Source organism: Canis lupus, chromosome 18 (assembly GCF_048164855.1).
Source record: "Canis lupus baileyi chromosome 18, mCanLup2.hap1, whole genome shotgun sequence".
NCBI classification, from domain to species: domain Eukaryota; kingdom Metazoa; phylum Chordata; class Mammalia; order Carnivora; family Canidae; genus Canis; species Canis lupus.
In genome coordinates, this window is record NC_132855.1 from 19,093,839 (window position 1) to 19,100,108 (window position 6,270).

Below are 6,270 nucleotides of genomic sequence, written 5' to 3' on the forward strand. Positions count from 1 at the left end.
AACCTGACCACAGAGCCACCCTACTTTTACCCAAATGAAAGAAAGATTGTCATTCATTTAGGAAGCTCAGACTTGAGTGATGAGGAAGAGGAAAAACATGGAATCAATTCTGACCTTCAGGGGGACCACAGACCTGCAGCCAGATGACCTTGCATTATACTTGCAACTGAGTTGGTTTCTTGGGGAGACTTTGCATGAAACCAAGGGTCCGCCAGTGCTTGGTCAGCTCAGATCATGATCCCAGGGTCCTGGGATTGAGTCCACTTCTCCTTCTGCTCCCTGCTCACACTCTCTCTCTCATTATCTCTATATGTCTCTCAAATAAATAAATAAAATTTTAAAAATAAAGGGGTCCAAAGAGCTTCTCAATGGTCTCATATTGCCTCCCTTCATGGTTACTTCTCATTCCTTCCTCTGTTAATTCAATGAACAAATGCAAAATGTATCTTGCCTCCTTCTTGGTTTTGTGATAATTCTGTTGTTCTTCAGCTCTTTTATTTCATTTTTAATATTTCCAAATGCAGGATAGATGGCCAAGTTTGCCAGTGATTGACATTTGGATGAATGCGTCATTTCTTGATTTAACTCCGACAACAGATTTTCAGTGGAAAACGATAGCTCAGTGTTTGTCAAATGCTTACTTAAGAACGAAAATCTGTAATACCACTTTCTATTAGTTGTCGGTTCCCCTCCCCTACGTAATACTCATGCCAAATACTTCCAAGATAAGCACATAGTAGGCATTCTTAAAACTTGATTAAGTTAATTATTTAAAGGAAGCAAGAGTTTGAAATATTTATTGAAGCTCATGGAAATACCATCTGCAAAACAAGCATTTCTCTGGTTAAAAAAAAAAGATCTGTTGGATACTTTCACTGAGGAACAAAACCTGGTAAAACATTCACTTTATTTGAATCAATATACGCATTACTTTAAACAGAATCCTAAACATAGAAATCATTTCTGTATGCCCACGGCATCAATTAAGGGAGGTCAGACAAAGAAAGACAAATCCTGGATGATTTCAATTGTATGTGGAATCTTAAAAAATTTGTGCTTATAGACACAGCAAACAGGTCAGTGTCTGCTAGGGATGGGGGATGGACAGAGGGCAAAATGGGTGAGGGTGGCCAAATGTGCAAACTTCCAGTTATAAGATAAGTAAGTTCCGGGTATGTGATGTACAGCATGCTGACTACACTTTAAAAGAAAAAAAAATGAGATTTAAGACAGTTTCTCCTATGAAAGACTTTCCAAGAGTACAGTGTATGTATGATTGAGATTGTCCTCTGGTGGCCTTTTGAGGACCCTCCATGTCAGAGCTGTCCATCGGGGGTCTCTTATTGTTTCCAGCCCCTCAAACAAGAGCACCATGCTAATGATCACAATCCCACCTTCACACCCACCCGACCATCTCTTCATTTTTCCTTGCATATATATACAAGCATATATATATATATATACACACATGCTCATATATTTACATATATACACACATGTATATGTATATATGTATATACAAGATATATATACACAAGAATATATATAAGAATATATACATGATAAAATATTTCAAGCTTTACAAAATATTTTATGTGTGCATAAAATGAAGCACACATTATAATCTCATTCCCTGGGGCAACCATTATTAACGATTTCTTATATATCCTCCCAGGATTTGTCTATGATTTGTAAGCATATAAACATTTGCACTTATGTTCTTCTTTCTTTTTACAAAAAGAGGAGAATATTATCACATTTGGGGAAAAAAACAAAACAAAACAACGCTCTACTTTGAAGATCTTTCCAGTCAGTATTTATTTGTTGATCCGCTTCGTTATATCCAGCAATGCCCCCAAGTACTCCACTAACGGATGTATCATATTTAATGTAGCCAGTCCTAAACATGTAGTTGTTTTCTGTTATTAAAAACTTGCTGCTGTGAACATCCTTGTCTTTGTATGTGAGTGCAAGTACATCCGTCTGTAAACCCCTAGAGGTAGAATTGCTGGAGCAAAAGGAATATACATTTTAAAATTCTGATAAATATTGCCAAGCTAATTGGGTCTATTTATACTCAAAATATCTCCAAAAGACGGCCAAATGGCACTTCCAGCCACAGAAAACAAGCATGCCTTTTCCCTACTTGGTTAACTCGTGTGTCACCAAACGAGTTCATTATCGCTTCTCTCATAGGTGAAAGTGTTTGTTTTTCCTAAAATTATTTTCCTTAATTATGATTATGGTCAAGTATCTTTTCAAATATTTGTATCCCACTTATATTTCATTTTCGGTGAACAGTATGCTTTCAGATGACTTGCTCGTTTTTACATCAGACCGTTGGTTCTCCTCACCCTAAAATCGGAAAAGCTCTACTAACTTTGGGTGGAATTTTTACATAGATATATTCCCAATTTATATAGTTATATACCCAATCCTGAATCAAGGGTTCTTGGGAACAATCTAACCACCATAATGTTCTTATATACGATTTTTATTACCCTTCAGCTGCTATAGCTCTGGGCTTTAAAAAATACACAAAGCCTGTCTTTTACAGAATGGATTTCAATTTTTAATGTCAGCTCTTAAGAAGGCCTTATTCCTATCCTTCCCTTAATGATGTGCTGGCACTCAGCATCCACAGGCGGCATTTTGTTTCTATGAAAGCATTAACTCTATCTGGTCCTGGTTTTCATTGACTTTCTCTGGATAGTGGTCAAGTACTGTGGTAATAATCAAAGTAACTCTGTGCTTTACTTTGAAGTGTTAAAGTTGAGGGTCACTTGGAGAGGCTGATTTCATTTGGCCAAGGAGAGAAGGCTTTATGAAACTGGGGCACACGGGTTTGTATGGAATCGAGCTAATGCAAGTCATCAGAGGGGCTATGCAAATACAATATATTTATCCATTCTTTTGATTTATATGTTTTCTTAAAGGTCATGATTTACATTCTGATTCTCCGTGTTTCCTTGTGTTGCTTTCTGAGAAATGAAAAACCTGTGAGGAGAAAACTGGATTCCAGAATTTGGCTTTTAAGAGGTTTTCAAATGTAACTCCCATTATTATCACCCGAGGCGGGGCTCCCCAGTCTTTCCTACTGCAGCCAAATGCCTGGAGGGGAATGGATTATCTTCCTCTCAGTGACTCCATGGGAGATATTCTCAATGGTTTATGCATTCTGGCTGGAAAATGCTCCCTGCAGACGTGTGGGGAGATTTCTTCCTGTGTTCTCCAGCAGAGGTCCGCTGGGATTGAATCTGGCTCACAAAATGTAAACCCCACGTACTGTAAAGAGGGGATCAAGGGCAACATTGGCACTAAGTGGTTGTTCAAAAGTTTCCAACTGCTCTAACTTTTCAAAAACAGAGAGTGAGTTCTTGCTGCTTTAGCCTTAGGGAATATTTTAAGAAGGTGTCTTTAAACACCCACTCGGGCTGCCCAGACTTTCAGAGGAGGGAAAGAAAATTGTAATAGGAATGAAGCAATTGGTTCCATGTTTGCAGAAGAAAACAGAAAAGCAATCAATAAATAAATAAAATGCAAAATCTTCCAGAGTGGATCTTCATGTTTGTGCAGAAGGCATTTTCAGATGGAAAGCCAAACAATGGGTCACCAAAAAATTATTTGGTAGCTCACAAACATTCCCTTCACGTGCAATGGAATTGCATTACAGTTTAGGTATCTATCTATAACACGTTTTGTGATAAAGCGGGAAGTAAGCTTGGTAAAAGAACAACGTGCTTTTGGAAAATTAGCAAGAAAATCCTTGAGTGTGATCCAAAGAAAAAGAGCTTTCTAAAAAATAAAAAAATAAAAAAATAAAAAAATAAAAAAATAAAAAAAATAAAAATCTTATGGGTGGAGTTATTTCTGTATCTCAAATCCTGAATCAAGAATATTGGAAGATTAATGCCATTACCCAGTGCACATTCAACCAGAGCAACTTCATCACGTAATGTTTTTCTGGTGTTCCACAGAGCTTGAAGGACAAAAGGTTAGCAAACACTTAAATTACCGGTCACATTAAGCTTTTGTTTTGTGATTCTTGGGCTCCAGGGATGCCTACAGTTTTGGACTTGAGTTGATAAAAGGCAGATTCAGGGAATTATTTATTTTGCTCTTTTTCCATCTGGGCTTCCACATTAATTGAATGGATTCATTTGGTGCCATTTTTGTTCCCTTTAGAATTTTGGTCTTGAAAATTAAGAATCATAACTCTAATATCTCACACAGTGTGTGAGTAATGGCAGGATGCTTTATTGCTCTGACCTTTCCAGTTTTCTACGTTTTGATTTGCTGAGTTCTTTCCTCCTCTTTCTTGCAGTTTACTTATTATAATTATTAATGAGGAAGCAGAAAAATGACCATTCAGTCAAACTTTAGGGAATGGAACATAATAAATGGTCTCTGTCTAGGATCTAACATTTGCCCCTAAATACAGTAATTATTAGGTTGCCTGATGATATGCTGAATTTTACAAGGCTCTTATTAGAGGAAGAAAAAGAACATAATAAATCCACTAATGTGGGTAATGACTGGTATGGAAATTGAAAATGGTTCAAAATTAACCCACTCCTTTTTTCCGTCTTCTAAATGCCCTCTGGGTCCTAATATTATTCATCATGTAGTATACTTGCTATTCTCTCATTTCAAGTAGTTTTGCATTGCCAAGAAGCTCCAGAATTGTTTGCAATTAAGTGCTATCTGACCTTACCCAAGCACGGCCAACAAATTGAACAGAATCTGTGGGAAAATACAACCAACTTGAATTAGTAGATTGATTCAGACATTGACTGTGAGCCCTTTGTTTCTTACCCATCCTTAGCGCCCTGACGAGAGGTCCTCAGTGAGTGGGAACTCTTAGTATTATCACTGGGAACTCAGTAATGACTGGTGGAAGGCAGAAGAACATAGGTTTATCTTTAGGCTTTTCCACTTCTGTGTGAAAATCTGGTCATATATCAAATGTAGGACTTTCTACATGCCTTTTAGAGAAACCAAAAGACAAAGGGGCATGGTGAAGATCAAGGCAAGGAGACTATAAAGAAATGTCTGCATTATTTCAAGAATATTTGAAGTCTGACTTTCACTATTTGCAGTGCAATTGCCTACCTTCCCAGTAGACATTTATAAAATACATCTTTGGAATAAATTCCATTTTATTCATCAATGTAATTATTTGTTGAGGATAAAACTGAAGATTGAAGTACCTGTCAATCAATGAGATTGAAAAGGGATCTTAATGTTACCCCAAATCTGCTTTCACATACCTTCAAATTGGTTGTTTGCAATTTTTTAAAAGCTTAATTGAAATCAGCGTGGGACAGTTGAAAAAAGTCAAACTCAGCTAGGACCAAATACCAGCTCCGCAAAACAAGTCAAAGACAACAAAAGAGACAACAACCAATCAAATAAACAAAAACACACCAAACATTTAGTAAGTTATGAGAGAAAAATTTGCTCAACCTAATAAAGATTACCTACTAGCAAACAAGAACAAACATCGTACTGAATAGTGAAGTGTTAGAAGCATTCCTCTTAAAAATGGAAAAAAGAAAAGGATGTTTTTAATCACCATGTAATTCAACACTATGTTAGAGAGTTTGCCAATGTCATAAGAAGAAGAAATTAGAAGTATAAATAGAATAAGAAGAAATAAAAATGTCACTCTTTGCAAATATGATTGTTACTATGGGCTGAATTGTGTCTTCCCAAATTTATATATTACAGTCCAAACCCTCAGGATGTAATCATATTTGGAGATAAGATCTTTAAAGAGATGAGTAAGTTAAAATGAGGTTTTTAGGGTGGATTCTAAAACAAGATAACTGGTGTCCTTAGAAGAACAGAAAACTGGGACGTCTGGGTGGCTCAGTGGTTGAGCTTCTGCCTTTGGCTCAGGGCATGATCCTGGAGTCTCGGGATCAAGTCCCACGTCAGGCTTCCTGCGTGGAGCCTGCTTTTCCATCCCTCTATATCTCTGCCTCTCTGTCTCTCTCTGTCTCTCATGAATAAATGAATAAAATATTTAAAAAAAATAACAGAAAACTTGGACACATAGAGACCCCAGAAACATGTGCAGACAGAGGTATGGTCATGTGAGGACACAATGAGAAGTGGCCATCTGCAAGTGAGGGAGAGAGGTCTTAAAACAAAAACCAAACCAAACCAAAACAAAACAAGCCAACCCTGGAAAATACTTGATTTGGACTTCTAGCCTCCAAAACTTTGAGAAAATAAATCTCTGTTGCTCTAGCCACCTAATCTGTG